Source organism: Rhinatrema bivittatum, chromosome 2 (assembly GCF_901001135.1).
Source record: "Rhinatrema bivittatum chromosome 2, aRhiBiv1.1, whole genome shotgun sequence".
Taxonomy (NCBI): Eukaryota; Metazoa; Chordata; class Amphibia; order Gymnophiona; family Rhinatrematidae; genus Rhinatrema; species Rhinatrema bivittatum.
Window position 1 is genome coordinate 99729131 of NC_042616.1, and position 20832 is coordinate 99749962.

The following is a 20832-nucleotide window of genomic DNA, read 5'->3' on the forward strand; positions in this document are numbered from 1 at the left end:
TGCTTTGATGGTAGATATAATATTTTAGATACCGCAGGTATTGATGTTTCTGTAAATCCTAATATATTAATTAGATAACTTTTGAGGAGATCTTTAGCAGACATCCATCTCGTCCTCGGGAAATTAAGAAACCTCAAATTTGATCTTCTCAATTCATTCTCAAAGTAATCCATCTTCCTTGCCATAAAAGTGTCCGATTTTATCAAATTACACTGAACCTCTTTAACTTTTTTCACCTCTGAATCAATTGCCTTTTTACTTTTTCCTGAGACTGAACTTTACTCAAATTATCTTTCACTGTTGAAGTCAAGTCAGTTACAGCTCTATTCAAAGTTATTATAGCCTTCCAGATTTCCTCTAAAGTAATTTTTACCGGCATTTCCATCGTCGAAGGCAGCAGGACTTGTAATTCAGACTTTTTCGCTCCTACCTCAGAAGGGCGTCTCTCTCCTTCCGAACGCTGTTCCTCCTCACACCGGCCCTCGGGGCCCTGAAAAGAACGGGCTCTCCGAAGCATTCGGCCTTCCACCGCTACTTCTTGGGGCTATTGGAGTCTTCAGAGTCGCTTGTTCCAACAGCTTTCTCAGCTGTATTTCCCCCTCTCCTTCTGGGGGTCCCAATGACGGAGTTGGCGCCCCGGGACTAAGGGATGTCACATCAGCCCTGGTGTCCAGCGGCTGCTCTCCGCTGGTCTCGCCCACGGCTCCTGCTTCTGGTCCATCCAGGGTGTAAAGGTCTCCTGAAGGCCTCCTCAATCCTTGGCTGTCTCACTGATACATTAGGTGTTGAGGTAAGATTTTCACGAATCTTAGCCTTGTGTTTTGTATGCGGCATTTTTTTTAGAGGAAATATACAAAAGTTATAGAAGGCAATTAGAAGCTATGCAGCGGCGCCCATGCATGAGTAAATATAACCATCTAGTGGCTACACAGCTACATTTAGCCACTCTGCGTGTGGCAATCTTTGGCCATACGGCTCTAACCAACTAACTCCTTACTTAGGCGGCTAGATCCTTTGAAATATTTTCCTCTAAAGGATTGATTTTCAAAGCCATTTACATACATGCAACCCTCTTTTATGCATGTAAATGGCTCTTTCAAAATAGCTCAGTGCTTTTGTGTGTAAAAGTACATGTACAAACCGGGTCTGCACATACTGTTATGCAAATTGCAGAGAGGCATTTGAGAAGGGGATTTCGGGAGAGGAAGGAGTTGGGGCAGAGTTGGAACAATCATGCATACTTTTTGATTTTAAAAAATGTGCACACAAGTTAACATGCATGAGTTATGCCCTCCAAAATGCAAGTTCATCTATGAACCTGCTGGGCCAATTACCCAAGTATTTTCAAAGCAAATTTATGCAAATAGGTTTCCTTTGAAAATGCTAGCTAAAGTCTGCGTGTACAAATTGCATTCAGACTTTAGCCCTACTCACACAGTTATAAGGTTACTTTCCAAACACATATCTAGGTGTTCACAAGCATTGCTAGACTTTTGCAAAGCCTTAACTGTTCTGAAATGTATATGTAGACTGGCCACTTAAATTAAACAGCCATCTAAACTTACACATCTAAGATACTTAGATGCACAATCGGGAGTGTCTGAAAATTTGTTAGAAATGAATGCCAATAACTGTCTAAATGCAAATTTTTAGAGATCTATGTTCTGTCTAACCTTCCGAAAATGTAGCCCATCATCAATCCATTTTAAATTAATCGAATTATTGCCCTTCAGTGTAGCAAAACATGAACTTTTGATGTAAGATAGTTTTAACCTCACAAACATCCAAATAACTTTCTTGGCACAGAGCCAGGTCCATAATAACTGACCTCCCATTATGTAAAAGACAGTGTACATTAAAGCAGCCATAAATTAATCTAATGAACGAAAGACCAGGTATAGATATTCAATAACTACCTGCTACACTTTAAGGAATTATTTGTTATATAACCACCATACATCAAAATATTCAGTATAAAGTGCAAGTCAACATCTTGATGTTAATTATTTTCTTCTGGTAAATCAGACAAAAGTACAAAATAATAATAATAATAAAGGGTTTCATCCAACAAAGATGGTTTTTCCCAGCTATAAGCACAGAATGTTTTATTGAAATAAACTAATGAGAGGCCAAAAGTTAAATTAGAAGAATTTATAAACTTATCATTTTAAATCTTGGAAGGATTTCAGCATAATTTGTGCAGGCCTAGAATAATAAGTGAGCTGAGAGCCATCTACGGTCTCCATGGAGTAATAAATACACAAAAATGTCTATTTGCATTTGCGCATGAGGCAATGGTAATTCACAAAGGCTTTAGACTACCTAAACCAATTATGACTCTTCTGGCCATTAAGAAATTATTTAAGTCAGGTGATTTATTTTAAATCATCATATAGAAAATGATGTCTATTTATGTGTCCTTTTTTCCTATATGTACGAATACTGCTCTTTAGCAAAATTGTCTACAGTGTTGTATCGACAATTTTACAAATGTATTTATTCCTGGCCATTATTTGGTATAGAGGTTATATGTAAAATCAAACAATATCAACCATATACTGGGAAATGTTTCAGCAGTACACATAGCCAATAGTAATAATCATCCTGTTAGAACTAAAAAGGTTCATTTCAGCTGTCTTTAAGGGAGATTTTCCAACCTGATAATTTGGTTTCTGTGAGTTCCATCACACTATGAGTTATATCTTCTTTCTCAGCAGATAGAGACATAAATTTAAATAAGAGACATAAATTTAAATAAAGGCATAAAGAGCCCTGCTGTGTGATATGAATGCATCTGGCTCCTCAGGCTCAGTCATAACTTTCTAATCTGTTTATTAAATATAACTGCACAAGGCCAATATTAAAAAAAAAAAAAAAAAGCATAGAGAACACCTAACTTATCCAGCCAAACAGGGTCATTTTCTATAGCTTTCGCATGCAAGAAGGGACTTTTCGCACACGGCTGAGTAGGGCGCGCCTCGGTGCAGGCCTCTACAGCTTCTGAGACATGTCCCTTTTCTTTCCTCCACGTCTCGTCTAGAGGCTCTTCGAGTCCAGCGTGGTCCGTGACCAATCCCGCGGGTGGACTGAGTAAGGCGTGCTGCGTCGCAGTCTCAACCCAGTACTTGCCTGAGTTTTCTGAATGCCTTGTACCTCATTCCTGAGTCTTCTGAATGCCTTGTATCTCGCCTGAGTCTTCTGAATGCCTTGTACCTCATTCCTGAGTCTCGTCTGTGCATCCAAGTACCTCGTTCCTGAGTCTCGTCTGAATCTCCATGTTCCGGTCTTCGCTGCCCTGGCCTCCATCCGGCCTGCCGCTTCTTGCCGTATCCTGCGGCAGGTCCGAAAAGGCCTGGAATGGTCGGAGGACTGTTCATAAGACCACCATTGCGTTGCTGGACTTCCGAAGCGTGCAGGTCCGGAGGAGGGTCAGTACTTCCAGTCATCTGTCTTCAGTTCAGCCTCACTCCTGTCCAGCCCATGCTCGGGCATGCCTCACCTGCTGCGGCACCTCTCCGGAGTTCCTCTGGGGGTCGAGCCATGGTCCAAGAACACACATCTCCTGGTAAGCGGGACTGCTCTCCTAGCGCTCCATTACAGCAGGCTACAAATTTTTTTAAATATAGCTGGTTAAGCCTAAATTAATCTGGTAACATGATCCCAAATAACTTTAGACCTGCTCCTGGGTCTATCTAGAGTTAGCTGAAAAACCTATTCAGCTAACTCCTAATATCAGAGTTGATTGGCTAAATTTTTCAGCTAAATGGTTCTCACCCCACAACACCCTGTAAGGAATGGTGTGAGCCCTTGGTGCTGCTACAGTTGACGCAGCCTCGTGGATGAAACCACGAGGCCTACGACAGCAGCTGGTGAATGGACTTAGTAGCAGGCCAGACCGGAGCTTCACCTATACCAGCCGCTTCCCCCTTGGGTTGAGCCTCAGGTTCTGACAACCGGCAGGTCTTAGGTGAGGCCCTACAATAGAGAAGACAAGAGTCCAAGACACACCGGGATCAGGGCAGGCAGCTAGCAAGAATGGTCAGGTCCAATCCAGGTGGCAGGCTAGAATAGACACAGTTCCAGGCCAAGGGTCAGGGCAGGCAGCAGATAGCAGGATAGGTAACAGGCCAGAGGTCAGCAAGCAGCAGAAGGTCAGGGGACAGGCCAGGAGCAGGATCCAGGTAGTCAGTCCAAAACAAACAGGACAGTCAAGACAGACAAAGCCAACAAGACAAACAACAAATGAAACAAGCAGGGCTAAGAACAAGGGCAGATAGGCAAGGAACCAGACATGGGCTATTTCTTTGAAATTTTCCAGTTCAGCAAAAACGATTGCACATCCCTACTCTGATCCAATTCGGAATGGGTCGGAGGACCTGAATCCTGCGACAGATTTTCCCCAAACTTCGGGGAAAATTCGTTGTTCGGGTTAGTGCGGGGGGAGGGGCAAATTTATTAAAAAAAAACAAACCACACCCCAACCCTTCAAATTTAGTTATTTACAACCCCCTCCCCCACCCTCCCGACCCCCCAAAACTTGTCTGAAATCCCTGGTGGTCCAGCAGGGGTCCCGGGAGCGATCTCCAGCTCTCGGGCCGTCGGCTGCCAGTAAACAAAATGGCGCCGGTGGCCCTTTGCCCTTACCATGTGACAGGGGCTACCGGTGCCATTGGTCGGCCCCTGTCACATGGAAGGAGCAATGGAAGTCCCTTTTCGTGTGCGATAGCTAAATAAGGGCGGAGTCAGGGTGGCGTTGGGACCGGAAGAGGAGGAGTCGGGGCGGTGGCGAGGCAGATGCTGTGAAAACTTTGCTGGCGGCGATAAGGTAAGACCCTTTATCCCCGCCAGTAGCGTACCCAATAGCACCAGCTTTCACAGTGGCGCTATTGGGTGTGAAAGCCGGCAACTATAACACTGCGGTGGTGCGATCGCTGCCGGCTTTCGCAGGTCCGCTCCCTGCTCTGCCCCCCGTTACCACGGGATTCACAGACCTGGGCGCCGTTAGAAAATCTAGGCCTAAATTTGAAGGGTTGGGGTGGGGGTTTCGGTGAAAATTGCCGGAAAAAAAAAACGACCCGTTGGAAAACGAAGTTTTCCACGGGTCACCCGACCCGATGCCTGACCCAGCATCAAAAAACGAAGCCCATCCCAAGATCAGAGCAAAGGAGGTAGGACAACACAAAGAATCAAGGCAAGGAACACAGAACAAAGAACAAGGCAAGCACCACACACTGGAACACGGGCACCAGGAGTCCAGTTGCTGAGACACTGGTTGGTTGCATAGGACTTCCTTATCTACTGAAAGGGGATGTAATGTCATCAGCCAATGCTACAGGAAGTCCTGGCAAGCAGTCCTATAAAAGGAAGTCCAGAGTTACAGGAAGTTCTATCCTGGGGTCCTGGGAACACCAGCTGCCGGAGCTGCTTCGGATCAGAGGTGAGGGGCGTAATGCCCGTTATGTATTTGTCTAATTTGTAACCAGAAAATGACTTGTTTGAATAAAAGTTAGTCAGGTAAGTACTGGGGATATTGAAACCTTGGCATTTTGCAGGATAACGTGTGAGTTATCCTGCTAAATGCTACTGTATAGTGCATCATAATGTTGAAGAACTGGTTAACCAAAAACTAAGGGGGTTATTTTCTAACTCGCATTATGGCCTTTTCGCATGTGTTAAGATGTTTTTGCTTGTGAAAAGCACCATAACGCATGGTGCAATGCTAATTTTTAAAAGGGGAGGAGTTGGGGACAGGATTTTTGGAAAAGTGGACTGGCTTCGCACTTTGGAAAGCCATATCGTACAAATTTAACGCCGAAAATAGCTACACCTTTTTCATTGGCGTTAAGCTGTGCGATATACCCATAACGCAAACTGCGATTTTTTTTTTTTCGCAAATAGCATTTTTAGGCTGGGGAAGGGCCCTAAGGGGAGGGGGGAGGGAGAGAGAAAGTGTGAGAGAGAGCGCCTCTGGGCGTAGCACCATAGTAAGCAGCTATTTATTCTACTATAGTAGGCCCACTAGTAACTTGAGGTGAGTTTTAGGTAGTAGTTAGGGGTTAAGGGCCATTTTGACATGCAGAGTGAGACGTACGAACAGAACAGTACACTCTTGTGAAGATTTGATGTCCTTTGGAGTGAGGAAACTCACACAACGATGAGATTTATACAATGTTCTCTCAACCTAGCTTGATGTTACCCAGGTAGAGTCCATCTCTGTCTCTCCCCCCCCCCCCCCCCAGTGGTTGCAGGTAGGAATTGCAATAATTGTGGTATTACCGCAAAGTGCAAAAAAGTTATCGCCTAAGTTAGCCTATTTATCGCAATGTGTGCTGTTATCATAAAACACGCCCTTCTTCCTATTGCATGCAATAGTCTGATGAATCTAGTCCTAAGAGGCAGATACATATGGAAGCTAAAATATATTTTCTTATACCTGAATTGATAGTTGTAGATAACAATTGCCACTACGGTTATATGCAACCCAGAATTTGTGAAAAATTGTGGTTCTTGGGCTTTATGATGCAACTTTGGGAAACTCAATTATTTTCACTCCTTGGACATCATTAATAGGTCCATATTCAGTAGGCTGGCAAGTGGCAGTTATCTGGATAACCTTACCTGGATAACTTTAAACGAATATTCAGTGGAACAAATCTCCCACTGAATATATTCGGTTAAAGTTATCCAGATAATTTTAGCTGTGCCTGACTATACTCAAAGTTGTCCGGCTAAACTCACCTGGATAATTTTAACCTTATCCAGCTAAATGTAGAATATAACTAGGTAACTTAAACAGAAATCCTTCCAGGCCAGCAGGCCCAATCCTCCACCCCCAAAATAAGAAAGAATTATATCAGGGCATAGCTGTCAGAGCAACAGTGGATGCTACCAAGATTGATATGAATGCATCAAACTCCCAGCAGACTTGGATTTTTTGAGATACTTCAATATGATTTTTACTTATTTTGGGGGCTAGGGATCAACTTAGCTGAATAACAAAGAATATCAGCATTAGCCATATAAGTTTGGCCTGCCCTGGAATGCCCCATATATATTTTTTATCCAGTTAATCACTTACCTGGATAACTTGAAGGCATTCAGAGTGGTGGAAAATTTATGCCCCGTTAGGATTTTGCCTGCTATGCAGCCTTATCCTATCCTGCTGCCTTCTGCTATGATACCTCTTCACCAGCAGAGGCCTCTAACAAACTGCTCTCAGCCACCAGAGCCAGCTCCTCCATGACCAGCATGACTCAGCTTGTGGTATAGCCTTCTCTCCAATAGGAGTCCTCAGCATGTCTGGATTCCAAAACTTGCCAGGCTCCTCCTTCCTGCCTGTACCACACTCAGCTCCAGCTCTATTGTTAACGACTGTCGCTGCCCGACGTCTCCACTCCGCCCACCTTACCTTTTTTGCGACTCCTCCCGCGGTTGATGGATGTCTGGCTGCTGCGGCGTCTGCCTGCCGTCCTCTCTAGCGTCCCCGGTCTGGCTTGTGCGCTGCATCCCACCATGTTGTCCAGGTACCATAGGGTGCGCGTGCTGCGCAGCCCTGCTTCTTATTCTCTCTTTGACGCGAACCTCAGGGGCGTCCCCCTGTGATGATGTCACGCATCCCGGATACAAAAGCCTACACTTTTTGCTAGCTAATCGAGTTAGTAAGGGATCTTCTTATGGATGGGATTTGCTCTCGGTACCTAGCTACTCTGCCTCTCCAACTTTTGGACTTTATCCTAACTGTTACGTTTAGGCAGTTGTCAGATGTAGATAACACCACCTGCGGGGGTGCCCCCGGGTGGAGAGAAGCAGGAGTGAATAGTACTGGGTGATGACTGGAACCTGTGGAGCAGAGTACTGGCTGGCAAGGAGGCTGGGGCTGGCTGGAACCTGTGGTGCTGGATTGTAGCTGGGTGCTGGCTGGAAACTGTGGAGCTGGATTGTAGCTGAGTGCTGGCTGGAACCTGTGAAGCTGGATTGTAGCTGAGTGCTGGCTGGAACCTGTGGAGCTGGATTGTAGCTGAGTGCTGGCTGGAAACTGTGGAGCTGGATTGTAGCTGAGTGCTGGCTGGAACCTGTGAAGCTGGATTGTAGCTGAGTGCTGGCTGGAAACTGTGGAGCTGGATTGTAGCTGAGTGCTGGCTGGAACCTGTGAAGCTGGATTGTAGCTGAGTGCTGGCTGGAACCTGTGGAGCTGGATTGTAGCTGGGTGCTGGCTGGAACCTGTGGAGCTGGATTGTAGCTGAGTGCTGGCTGGGAACCTGTGGAGCTGGATTGTAGCTGAGTGCTGGCTGGAACCTGTGGAGCTGGATTGTAGCTGGGTGCTGGCTGGAACCTGTGGAGCTGGATTGTAGCTGAGTGCTGGCTGGAACCTGTGGAGCTGGATTGTAGCTGGGTGCTGGCTGGAACCTGAGGAGCTGGATTGTAGCTGGGTGCTGGCTGGAACCTGTGGAGCTGGATTGTAGCTGAGTGCTGGCTGGAACCTGTGGAGCTGGATTGTAGTTGAGTGCTGGCTGGAACCTGTGGAGCTGGATTGTAGCTGAATGCTGGCTGGAACCTGTGGAGCTGGATTGTAGCCGAGTGCTGGCTGGAACCTCTGGAGCTGGATTGTAGCCGGGTGCTGGCTGTAACCTGTAGAGCTGGATTGTAGCTGAGTGCTGGCTGGAACCTGTGGAGCTGGATTGTAGCTGAGTGCTGGCTGGAACCTGTGGAGCTGGATTGTAGCTGGGTGCTGACTGGACCCTGTGGAGCTGGATTGAAGCTGAGTGCTGGCTGGAACCTGTGGAGCTGGATTGTAGCTGGTGCTGGCTGGAACCTGTGGTGCTGGATTGTAGCTGGGTGCTGGCTGGAACCTGTGGAGCTGGATTGTAGCTGAGTACTGGCTGGAACCTGTGGAGCTGGATTGTAGCTGAGTGCTGGCTGGAACCTGTGGAGCTGGATTGTAGCTGAGTGCTGGCTGGAACCTGTGGAGCTGGATTGTAGCTGGGTGCGGGCTGGAACCTGTGGAGCTGGATTGTAGCTGAGTGCTGGCTGGAACCTGTAGAGCTGGATTGTAGCCGGGTACTGGCTGGAACCTGTGGAGCTGGATTGTAGCCGAGTGTTGGCTGGAACCTGTGGAGCTGGATTGTAGCCGAGTGCTGACTGGAACCTGTGGAGCTGGATTGTAGCCGAGTGCTGGCTGGAACCTGTGGAGCTGGATTGTAGCTGAGTGCTGGCTGGAACCTGTAGAGCTGGATTGTAGCCGGGTGCTGGCTGGAACCTGAGGAGCTGGATTGTAGCTGAGTGCTGGCTGGAACCTGTAGAGCTGGATTGTAGCTGAGTGCTGGCTGGAACCTGTGGAGCTGGATTGTAGCTGGGTGCTGGCTGGAACCTGTGGAGCTGGATTGTAGCTGGGTGCTGGCTGGAACCTGTGGAGCTGGATTGTAGCTGAGTGCTGGCTGGAACCTGTAGAGCTGGATTGTAGCCGAGTGCTGGCTGGAACCTGTAGAGCTGGATTGTAGCCGAGTGCTGGCTGGAACCTGTAGAGCTGGATTGTAGCCGAGTGCTGGCTGGAACCTGAGGAGCTGGATTGTAGCCGGGTGCTGGCTGGAACCTGTGGAGCTGGATTGTAGCTGGGTGCTGGCTGGAACCTGAGGAGCTGGATTGTAGCTGGGTGCTGGCTGGAACCTGTGGAGCTGGATTGTAGCTGAGTGCTGGCTGGAACCTGTGGAGCTGGATTGTAGCCGAGTGCTGGCTGGAACCTGTGGAGCTGGATTGTAGCCGGGTGCTGGCTGGAACCTGTAGAGCTGGATTGTAGCCGAGTGCTGGCTGGAACCTGTGGAGCTGGATTGTAGCCGAGTGCTGGCTGGAACCTGTGGAGCTGGATTGTAGCTGGGTGCTGGCTGGAACCTGTAGAGCTGGATTGTAGCTGAATGCTGGCTGGAACCTGTGGAGCTGGATTGTAGCTGGGTGCTGGCTGGAACCTGTGGAGCTGGATTGTAGCTGGGTGCTGGCTGGAACCTGTGGAGCTGGATTGTAGCTGAATGCTGGCTGGAACCTGTGGAGCTGGATTGTAGCTGGGTGCTGGCTGGAACCTGTGGAGCTGGATTGTAGCTGGGTGCTGGCTGGAACATGTGGAGCTGGATTGTAGCTGGGTGCTGGCTGGAACCTGTGGAGCTGGATTGTAGCTGGGTGCTGGCTGGAACCTGTGGAGCTGGATTGTAGCTGGGTGCTGGCTGGAACCTGTGGAGCTGGATTGTAGCTGAATGCTGGCTGGAACCTGTGGAGCTGGATTGTCGCTGGGTGCTGGTTAGAGGGAATTCTATGCAGGCTGAGGGAGTCTCTGATACAAGGTGCGTAGAGGTAATGGTGAGCTTGATACACATAAGCAGCATGGAGGTATGTATGGAAGTGAGTGCGGGGTAAGGGTGGTCAGAACACAGGAGCAGAGTGCAGGTAAGAGTGGATACAGGTTAGTGTGCAGGTAAGAGTGATAAAGACTGTGAGTATATGTGAACTGAAACTGAGGGAACCTGAGGAAGACAGACTGACAATGAACAGACAGACAAACCAGGACAGCACTAACACTGAACACAAAAGACATAAGCCCGAAGGCAAGGCAGCAGGGCAGTTAGCAAGAGAGGCTAGAGCAGGGAGCCCAAACGAGCTCGATGCCGAAGCACAGGAGTCTTGGGTAGGCAGGATTATAAAGACGGTCCGGGACATAGAGCAGCTGACTAGGGCAGATTGGACCAGCCAGGAGAGCAAGCTCTTGAGGGAGCCATAGCCGTAACACTAACGGGGTACCCGCTCCTTGGGGGCCTCTCTCATTTCTTTCAGGTCTCTATCAGGAACCGGTACTTGCTCCTCGAGGGCCCATGTTCCCTGACTCACTGCCTGAACTTATCGCTTCTGCTTGGAAGAAACCGCTGCCTACATCATAAGTGAGTTACCAAGTTTATTTCCTCAGAGCTGTTCCCTGGAACCAGGTGCTCGCTCCTCGAGGGCCTGCCTCTATTCCAGCTTCTGTGTCACCTTCTGGGAGAAACCGCTGTGTGAGTAACTTTACCAACGAGGCTCTATACCAGAACTCTGTGTATGCTCCACTGCACTCACTATCTCAGTTTTCTCCACTACAGCACAGCCATAGAGGGAATCGGTGTTCCAGTATCCTGAGGAACCCTAAGCCCAGCCGGGCTTCATCTCTACTCACTACTGCCACCTCTGGTGGCTTCTCAACTCTGTCTAATAAAAGATATAACTCTGTGTTGTGTGTCCCAAAACTGAGCCTGACCTGTGGCGCCTCACGGGACTTCCCCCCGTGGGCGTGGTCAGCTGCCACAGTGTCCAAGGGTCCACCCAAAACCTTACAAACAATAACATCTATTTAGACTTGCCTTGCCAGAACCTCCTTGCTGGTTCATTGAATTACTCTTGGCTCTTTGTCTTTGCCTCTTTTCCTCACTCTGTAGCCTACAGGCCTTCTTGCCTTGTGGCCTTCTTGCTCTTTACCTTGCCATGTGGTCTAAGGGCCTTCTCACTCTCTGCCTTGTCTTGTGGCCTAAGTATCTTTCCACTCCTTGCTTTGCCTAGCCCTATGGCCTTTAGGCCTCCTGCCTAGCTCTGTGTCCTTCAGGCCTTCTGTGCAATCTGTCTTGTCCAGTCTTTGTCTTTCCTGGTCCTTGTATCCAGCCCTTGCCTGCAGCCTTGTATGCCTTCATATCCAGCCCTTGCCTCCAGCCCTGTACTTCCTTGGCATCCAGCCCTTGTCTCTTGTCCAGCCTTGCCTCAGCCTCCAGTCCAGCCTTGCCTGTTCCAGTTAAGTCCTACTAGCCCCCAGAACCCAAGGACCCAGCCTGCAGGGAAGGGAGCTGGCTAGGCAGAAGACCAAACCAGCCTTCACTGTCATGTTTAACAGGTGTATCCAAGTCCACTGGTCCCCAGAACACAAGGGCTTAATTTGCCGGGAGGGGGCTGGCTAGGCAGAAGGCAGATCCAGCTCCTGCCTCATGGTTCTGCCCTGTTCCTGAGAGGGCATCCCTAAACCCCACCAACTATAATAAACTCCCAGTGTTTTTCCAGCTAAATACTAACTTAGCCAGACAATATCCCTTTGAATACGGACTTCTATGATTTTCCAGAGCAATACCAAGTCTGTCTGGCAGGCTACATAGGGTACTAGGAAGCTGGAGGGTCAGGCATAAGAACATAAGAAAATGCCATACTGGGTCAGACCAAGGGTCCATCAAGCCCAGCATCCTGTTTCCAACAGTGGCCAATCCAGGCCATAAAAACCTGGCAAGTACCCAAAAACTAAGTCTATTCCATGTTACCATTGCTTATGGCAGTGGCTAAGTGAACTTAATAGCAGGTAATGGACTTCTCCTCCAAGAACTTATCCAATCCTTTTTTAAACACAGCTATACTAACTGCACTAACCACATCCTCTGGCAACAAATTCCAGAGTTTAATTGTGCGTTGAGTAAAAAAGAACTTTCTCCGATTAGTTTTAAATGTGCCCCATGCTAACTTCATGGAGTGCCCCCTAGTCTTTCTACTATCCGAAAGAGTGAATAACCGATTCACATCTACCTGTTCTAGACCTCTCATAATTTTAAACATCTCTATCATATCCCTGCTCAGCCGTCTCTTCTCCAAGCTGAAAAGTCCTAACCTCTTTAGTCTTTCCTCATAGGGGAGCTGTTCCATTTCCCTTATCATTTTGGTAGCCCTTCTCTGTACCTTCTCCATCGCAATTATATCTTTTTTGAGATGCGGCGACCAGAATTGTACACAGTATTCAAGGTGCAGTCTCACCATGGAGCGATACAGAGGCATTATGACATTTTCCGTTTTATTCACCATTCCCTTTCTAATAATTCCCAACATTCTGTTTGCTTTTTTGACTGCCGCAGCACACTGAACCAACGATTTCAATGTGTTATCCACTATGACGCCTAGATCTCTTTCTTGGGTTGTAGCACCTAATATGGAACCCAACATTGTGTAATTATAGCATGGGTTATTTTTCCCTATATGCATCACCTTGCACTTATCCACATTAAATTTCATCTGCCATTTGGATGCCCAGTTTTCCAGTCTCACAAGGTCTTCCTGCAATTTATCACAATCTGCTTGTGATTTAACTACTCTGAACAATTTTGTGTCAACTGCAAATTGATTATCTCACTTGTTGTATTTCTTTCCAGATCATTTATAAATATATTGAAAAGGGTCCCAATACAGATCCCTGAGGCACTCCACTGTCCACTCCCTTCCACTGAGAAAATTGTCCATTTAATCCTACTCTCTGTTTCCTGTCTTTTAGCCAGTTTGCAATCCACGAAAGGACATTGCCACCTATCCCATGACTTTTTACTTTTCCTAGAAGCCTCTCATGAGGAACTTTGTCAAACGCCTTCTGAAAATCCAAGTATACTACATCTACCAGTTTACCTTTATCCACATGTTTATTAACTTCTTCAAAAAAGTGAAGCAGATTTGTGAGGCAAGACTTGCCCTGGGTAAAGCCATGCTGACTTTGTTCCATTAAACCATGTCTTTCTATATGTTCTGTGATTTTGATGTTTAGAACACTTTCCACTATTTTTCCTGGCACTGAAGTCAGGCTAACAGGTCTGTAGTTTCCCGGATCGCCCCTGGAGCCCTTTTTAAATATTGGGGTTACATTTGCTATCCTCCAGTCTTCAGGTACAATGGATGATTTTAATGATAGGTTACAAATTTTTACTAATAGGTCTGAAATTTCATTTTTTAGTTCCTTCAGAACTCTGGGGTGTATACCATCATTACCCATGAAAACCTTCTCCATTACGGGTACCAGCCATACTGGTTTAAATTATATAATTCAGGTAGCTGCTGGGTCTGTGGCAGCAAAAACTAGAAATCCTAGTAGTGCTCACATAGTTGGATCTGACTGGCACGCTAAACAGGGGATCTAGGAAGCCTGATGTTTGGTAAATGCTCACTCTAATACTGATAGCTTTTCAGATTAATCATTATAAAGCTCTGTGGTAAGACATGGGAAGAAAGAGCTACTGGATGTGAATTAAGTGGTGAATTTGAATTCTCGTTTGCCCAAGATGATAGAGTACAAATGAGAGATGATGAAAACTGTCTTGGATAAGGAGAGATAACTTACAAGCAATCATGCTCTGTGGTTGGCAGCTTGGATATATCCATGCAGAGTGGACAGGAATAACTGGGCACTCTGGCTGGGGCAGATGATCTACTTTGACTGTCACCTACTATTTTTACAATAGTACCATGATTACAAGAGGCAGGGACAAAAACTACTGTGTAAGAACAGCAGACATCACCTTTTATTTGAAAGATACATCAAATAAGTCCTGTATATCGTTACAGTAGTATTTTTTAAATTTTATTTATAAGTACAGAAACAATTTCTGAAAGTAACAACAAGATTACATGAAAATCTCAGAAAAAAATTACACGAAATAAATTAATTCTGAAACCTCTAAATTAGACCACAAATGGAGAAGCCCATATCGTCCACTGCATTAGCAACAAATCCATATAAATATTACCATTAATAATATTAATTAGCCATTTATATTCCAATCCCCTCATTATTAGGCCTGTTCCTTGCCTGAAGAAACAAATCTAATTGGTCAGTTACAGAAAAAATATATTTCTTACTCACATATCTGATTTCACACTAGCATGGAAATCTTTAACATAAATGATGCTCCAAAAGATAGCGCCTCTTTTTTCTTACTCAGGAAAGACATATCTAAAGCACAGTAGTATTTATAGAATGTATGTAATGATGACAAAATCACTGCTTTACATGTTTCTACTGGAGAAGTTGTTTGTTTCTGTCCATAAAGTAGCCATAGTGCTAGACTTGTGTTCTTTGACTGTAACAGGACATAAACATATTTGTTGCACTCTCTCACTCATCTATAGAGAGTGCAACAAATACATGTTTACATGTTGGCCGCCATTCCTTTGTCATGCAAAAAGGATAAAATTCCCTGTCTAGAAATGTGTGATAGTGGCTTCGCAATCTTCACTAAACGTTTTTTCTTTACAGCTGTTTTGGGGATTCTTTCAATTTTGGATCCTCCCCTATCTTTGGACCATCCCCTTGTTTGGATGGGTCTTGCTCAAAGGAGGGTTATTTTTGAGGGGCTGGAGTAAATGGAAGTGAGGAAAGGGCTTTTTGGGGGTTGTTTATTCCTGGTAGGTCTCATAGCTCACCAACTGAAGAGTTTTTCATGGATAGCCTGATTTTTGTGACTTTGCTCCGTTTCCAACAGGAAGACCAGTACACCCTTGCTGGAAGGGATGGATTTCCAGTTACTTCTTCCTTCCAACCAGTTAATAGTGGAGACAGAGATTACTGGCTTAGAAGAAGTTTTGGTACCAAGTTTTGAAATGAGGAGAGTCATTTATTTATTTTAAACATTTATATTCCTCTAATTCCATTCTTTCATCCTGCTTATGATTGAGAGAGAAGAATTATCCCACCCTTCTAGGGGAGGGCATCTTGGACATTGAATCAGATCAAAGGAGAAGAGAAAGTAACAAAATTAATCAGTTAAAAAAAACCAGAAAAGGCGATTAGGAAGAACAGCTGGACAGGTATGACCACAAATGCTTGCAGTTTGAGCAATAAAATCCCAGAAATGCAGGCCCTAATGGTAGAGGCAGAACTGGACATTGTTGCTGTTACAGAGACATGGTTCACTGAGTCTCATAATTGGGATGCGGCCATCCCAGGCTATAACTTGTTAAGGAAGGAAAGAGAGGACAAAAATGGGGGAGGAGTAGCTCTTTATGTCAAACACAATATACAAGCAACTGAATTGCAAGGGAAATGGAATAAAGAAGAAGCATTATGGACCGTCCTAAAAAGAGAAGATGTTGCTTCCATTTTTACTGGTGTTATCTACAGGCCTCCAACTCAAAACGGAAGAACTGGACAGATCTGATTGAGGACATCCAGATGTGGATTACAGCATCCCTTCTGCAGAATCTACAAAAAGCAGAGAGATAGTGGATGCTCTTCAAGGGGCTGTGATCAAACAAATAGCAATGGAATCCACAAGGGAGGGTATGATACTTGATCTAGTGCTCACTAATGGGTATAATGTCTCTGTTTGGGTAGGGACATACTAGAGCACCAGGGATCATTAGCCGGTATGGTTTGATATCTCAAATAGGATACAGAGAATTCACACAAAGATCCAAGTTTTGAATTTCACAAATATAGACTTTGTCAAAATGGGGATGTACCTGGAAGAACTGGAAGACTGGGAGAAAACAGGTGAGGTGGAACAACAGTGGGCCAAATTAAAAGGAGCTATTACAAAGGCAACAAATCTATATGTTAGGAAAGTAAAGAAGAGTAAGAGCAAAAATAAACCAATCTGCTTCTCTAAGGAGGCAGCTAAAAATATTAAGGCAAAAAGAACAGCATTCAAGAAGTGTAAAGGATCCCAAAAAAAAGGAACACAAGGAAGAATATCTGTTAAAACTGAAGGAGATGAAGAAAGAAATCAGGAAAGCAAAAAGTCAAGTGGAAGAAAGGTTTGCCAAACAGGTAAAGAGAGGAGACAAAACATTTTTCAGATATATCAGAGAAAGAAGGGAGGCCTGAAATGGTATGGTGAAACTAAAAGGTGATAAGGAGCACTGTGTGGAGAGAGATGACGAAATGGCAGAAACATTAGACAAACACTTCAGTTCGGTGTTCATTAAAGAAGACCCTGGAGAAGGACCGTTGCTCACTGAGAAGACCATAGATGGAGATGGGGTAGATGAAACTCCATTTAAAGAAGAGAAGTTATGGGAAGAGCTAGGAAATCTGAACGTGAACAAGGCCATGGGGCCAGATGAGGTTCATCCCACAATACTGAGGGAGCTCAGAGATGTGCTGCTACGTCCACTGTGTGACCTGTTCAATAGATCCCTGGAAATGAGAGAGTGGTACTGAGTGATGGGAGAAGAATGGTGGTGGTTCTGCTTCACAAGAGTGGAAGCAGAGAGGATGCTGGAACCTCGATGGTTGGAAAATTCATGGAGAGTCTGCTGAAGGAAAGGATAGTGAACTATCTATGGTCAGGAAGGTTGCTGGACATGAGGCAGCATGAATCGCCAGAGTAAGGTCCTGCCAGACAAATCTGATTTTTTTGATTGGATGACTAAACAATTGGATTGAGGAAGAGCACTCAAAGTGATCTACTTGGATTTCAGCAAATCTTTAGATATAGTCCCATATAGGAGGCTTATGAATGGAATGAGTGCCAAAGGTGGTGGCATGGATTATAAACTGGTTGACAAATATAAGACAGCATGTGATGGGTAATGGAACTTACTCTAAAGAGAGAACAGTGATAAGTGGAGTGCCACAAGAATCAGTGTTGGGACCAATTTTTTTCATTAACTTTATGAGCGACATTGCAGAAGGGATAGAAGGTATAGTTTGTCTATTTGTGGATGATACTAAGATCTGCAACAGAGTGGACATGCTGGAAGGAGTAGAGAGAATGAGATGTGATTTAAGGAAGCTTGAACAGTGTTTGAAGATATGGTAGCTGGGATTCGATGCCAAGAAGTGCTGATTCCTGCATCTGGGGTACAGAAATCTAAAGAGCTATATGTGATGAGGGGGTGAAAAGTTGTTGTGCATGGACTAAGAGAGGGACCTTGGGGTGACAGTGTCTAACAATCTGAATACGGTGAAGCAATGTAACAAGGCAATAGCTAAAGCCAGAAGAAAGGTGGGCTACATAGAGAGGAATAACCAGTAAGAAAAAGGTGGTGATAATCCCCTTGTACAGGTCCTTGGTGAGGCCTCACCTGGAATACTATGTTCAGTTCTGGAGACCGTATCTCAAAAGGGACAGAGATAGGATGGAGGCAGTCCAGGGAAGGGTGACCAAAATAGCAGGGGGGGGGTGGATCTCCATCAAATGACTTATGAGGAAAGGTTGAAAGACCTAAATATGTATACCATGGAGGAGAGGAGGTACATGGGATATATGATATATGAAGTCGGCGAAACAATGTGACAAGGCGATAGCTAAAGCCAGAAGAATGCTGGGCTGCATAGAGAGAGGAATATCGAGTAAGAAAAGGGAAGTTTTTATCCCCTTGTACAGGTCCTTGGTGAGGCCTCACCTGGAGTACTGTGCTCAGTTCTGGAGACCGTATCTCCGAAGGGACAAAGACAGGATGGAGGCAGTCCAGAGAAGGGCGACCAAAAAGGTGGTTGGTCTTCATTGAATGACTTATGAGGAGATATTGAAGAATCTAAATATGTACACCCAGGAGGAAAGGAGGAGCAGAGGTGATATGATACAGACTTTCAGATACTTGAAAGGTTTTAATGATCCAAAGGTAACGACAAACCTTTTCTGTTGGAAAAAAATCAGCAGAACCAGGGGGTCACAATTTGAAGCTCCAGGGAGGAAGACTCAGAACCATTGTCAGGAAGTATTTCTTCACGAAGAGGGTGGTGGATGCCTGGAATGCCCTTCCGGAGGAAGTGTTGAAGACGAAGACCAGAACTGTGAAGGACTTCAAAGGGGCGTGGGATAAACACTGTGGATCCATAAAGTCTAGAGGATGTGAATGAAGAGAGGGTGGTTCACGGGAATGACAGCTACTACCTGGAGATAATACCTTTATTCAATAAATATACACACGATTAATGTGACTCCAACATTGCTCTAAGCTTCAACAGCAAGAGGAAATGTGGAAAAAAGGATTTGCATTCACAAAAAAGCGGGGAGTAGCTTGCTTGTTATGGCAGTTACTACCCCAAACCAAATAAGCCTGATTCTTCACTTTCAATGCATATCCAACGTAGCTCTCTGCTTCAACGGCAGGGGGGAATGAAGAAAAGTGGATCTATATACAGACAACAACCAACAAGGACTGAATTACATAGACTGGGTAAACAAATAAGCATGGGTGTAGCTTGCTTGTTATGGCGGTTACTACCCCGAATCAATTAAACCTGATATTTCACTTGAAATACATATGCAGAGCAGTTCACTGCTTCAACGGCAGGGGGAATGAAGAAAAGTGGATTTATATTCAGACAACCAATAAGGACTGAATTGCACAGGCTGGGTAAACAAATAAGCATGGGAGTAGCTTGCTTATTGCAGCGGTTACTACCCCTAACTAATTAAACTAGATATTTCACTTAGATGCAGTTCCAACACTGCTCTCTATATTAATGGCGGGGGTGGAATGGAAATAGAACCAAAAGGTTACTAAGGGCCAAGAGTAACAGATAAGTATGAGAAAAAAACAAGTGCGAAAGCTTGCTGGGCAGACTGGATGGGCCATTTGGTCTTCTTCTGCCGTCATTTCTATGTTTCTATATGATACAGAACCTCAGATACATGGAAGGTTTTAATGATGCACAAGTGACAAACCTTTTCTGTTGGAAAGAAATCAGTAGAACTAGGGGTCATGAAATGAAACTCCAGGGATGACTCAGAACAAATGTCAGGAAATATTTCTTCAGGGAGAGGGTGGTAGATGCCAGGAATGCCCTTCCAGAGGAGGCGGTGAAGACAAAAACAGTGAAAGAATTCAAAGGGGCATGGGATGAACACTGTGGATCCCTAAAGGCTAGAGGAGGGAAATGAAGAAAAAAAGTGCATGGGGTAACATGGCGGTTACTATCCTTAACCAATAAGCCTGATACTTTTGATACAACTCCAGCATTGTTCTCTGCTTTAACAGCAGGAAATAACAGGGAATTAGACTCAGACAACAATAAACAAGGGCCCTGACTTTTACGGTCTGGAAAATTAATAAGTATGGGGATGACCTGGATGGTGTGGCAGATACTACCATAAGCTTGCTGGACAGACTGGATGGACCGTTTGGTCCTTTTTTGCCATCTGTTCTATGTTTCTATGAATTAAGAGGAGAAGTACCAGGAAAAGAAACTGCAGCCTAGGAGCTGTTATTCTGCTTTTTATGTTAATAATGTTCTCCATTTTGGCATGGATCCTGTTCTTTAAATTAAAGTAAATCTATTTTTGTTTGATCATCACCATTAGACTGCTCACTGCAAACCTGCCTATTTTTCTTTCTTTTCTATTTTACACCTCCTCCATAGCAGAAATAAACGTATGCATCAAAGGATCTGGGTGTGCTCCCAGGTGTGTAAGTATTTATGCGCACATCTCTGGTTCACACCCGAAAACCCCTATGCCTTGCCCAGACTATGCTCCGCCCCGTATGAAAACTTTGGAGATGTGTGTGCTGCAGGAGATACTTGTATACCCGGGCAGCTATTAAAATCTGCCTTATGCGCGCGAGCAGACTTATTTGCACATCCCCCTAATTAATGCATGCACCAAGCTTTTAAAATTCATCTTTAAGGCTATAACCATGCTTGGATGGTACCCAGGCAGCTGACCTCAGCAACCAACCCACTGAAGTCAGCCTGAATCCCAACAATATTTTAGCACAGCCAGTCCAGAGCTGCATCCACAGCTCAAGGTGAGCTGAGTTCTGCTAGAGATGTATGTGCTCTTCCTACAGAGCCAGTGTCAGGAACTGCAGGTGGCTCTGGAGTGTCTGTGCTAAGATGTGGTACAGCATCCTAGCCTTCCTCCTCCTCCAAACGGAGGTCTCCACCAGGACCTTCATCCTCAGGTCCTGAGGGAAAAACTGCAGGGTGGCTCTATGGGAGGGGGGAATGTGGCGGGTGGCGGGTTGCAAATAGAATATGAATAGAAAGAACAGTAAATTAAGATAGATTTTCCTTCCGGAGGAAGTGGTGAAGTCCAAAACTGTGAAGGACTTCAAAGGGGCGTGGGATAAACACTGTGGATCCAT